This window comes from Dermacentor silvarum, chromosome 2 (assembly GCF_013339745.2).
Source record: "Dermacentor silvarum isolate Dsil-2018 chromosome 2, BIME_Dsil_1.4, whole genome shotgun sequence".
Lineage (NCBI taxonomy): Eukaryota > Metazoa > Arthropoda > Arachnida > Ixodida > Ixodidae > Dermacentor > Dermacentor silvarum.
In genome coordinates, this window is record NC_051155.1 from 58,169,571 (window position 1) to 58,171,187 (window position 1,617).

The following is a 1,617-nucleotide window of genomic DNA, read 5'->3' on the forward strand; positions in this document are numbered from 1 at the left end:
TGCTTAATTATATTTAAAATTGTTTTAATTTGGTTGTTATGTTAAATGGTTGGAAAGACAACACATAACTTCGTTGCATCGCCGCGCGCCGTATTCTGTATGTGCGAGTGAAAGCGAGTTTAGGCGACTAGATTCGCACCACCTTGCACCATCGGCCTCAGCACCTTGGGCCGCTGCGCGTATCGGCTTCTCGTTGCTTTCGCATCCAGTCGCGCTGTTGAGTGCGCCGGCGCTCCTCTACCTCTTCGGAGTGAGCGACACGGGTCTTACCCATACCGAGTCCAAGGGGCAACTGATGACGTCGTTATGGAAATGGCTATGTCACGAGAGAATGAGACACAGTTACTGGTTGGTAGACTATTGCGTTTTATCACTGACGTTTCGACACGCATTGTCATAGACTAGCGTTTGGGCAAGAATGTTCATCGCTCCGGCGCATTGTTTTTGTCTCTCTGGGTCCCACTTGTGACAAGGGTAATTCAAGGGCGCGTTACAGGTCCCCGAGCCCACAGGGGTATGCGCCATTGAGATTGGACCCTTTCTGCACTATCGCCAGGATCGGACACATGGCATGCGCATGTGCCCTTGCGCTTGGACCCTTTTTTCACTACCTCCAGGATCGGCCCACTTGATTTTTTTTTCAACATTTCGGTCAATTTTTTTTTGCTAGATCGTAACCACGGTGGAAGAATATTTAGGTGTTGACACTGCGCGCGAGCGAGCGTCCAGATTATGTTCGGCCGCGCGCGGGCGCACCGAGTAGCTCTGCTGCGAGCAGATAGAGGGCGCCGCGGCCAGCGGTCCCAGCTTAGCGGCGCCGGCGGCTTGGCATTCCTCTGCCTCCGCTAAATTTTCGTTCATAGTGAAGTGAGTAAATCTGAAAGCGCGAAAAAAAATCGTTATTTCACATTAAAGTGATAAGTGTACCAGGCTTCGCTAACATGGTTCCTTGTGCAGGGCGTGGATGACGTGAACACGGATCAATCGGGCAGCACTCAAAGCCCACTGAAGTTACCCTCGCGCGCGCAATTTGTTTCGTCCGGTCTAGCCACTCATCCAAGCATAAAAAAATGAAAGTGTTAGCCCACGTGCTACCCCTCAATCAGAAGAAAATAGTGACTGCACCAGAAAATGTATTTCATGCTTATCGCTGCTTCCATTCACACTCAGAAAACCGTTCAATCATCGTTGCGCGAATTCAATGTGGCCGCGATATAAATTAAGAAATGAAACGGCGCAAGCTTCCGATATGCAATGCACTAGAGCAAAGTGGCTGTTCATGGCTAGAACTTTAGATGAGAATGCACATCAGCTATATGTAAAAACTCTTTCAAATGGGAATTTATTAGGCGGGACGAAGGCAGGCGTCTATCATGAATTAGAGCATCACTACCACAGTTTACTGATGAAAACCTGAGCAAATGCCTTTTTTATTCCAATTCCACTTAACATAGACCGTGTATATTATTCATTGGGCTTTCGCCCATTGAGGCTCTTGCAAGATCTAAAAAAAAAAAAAGAGGTGACTTTCTTTTTTCTTAAATTGCATATGAGAATGTGCCAACGTAAGCCTGTTTGACAATGCATGCTACAGCCTGTCCACAAGTACACTTACAC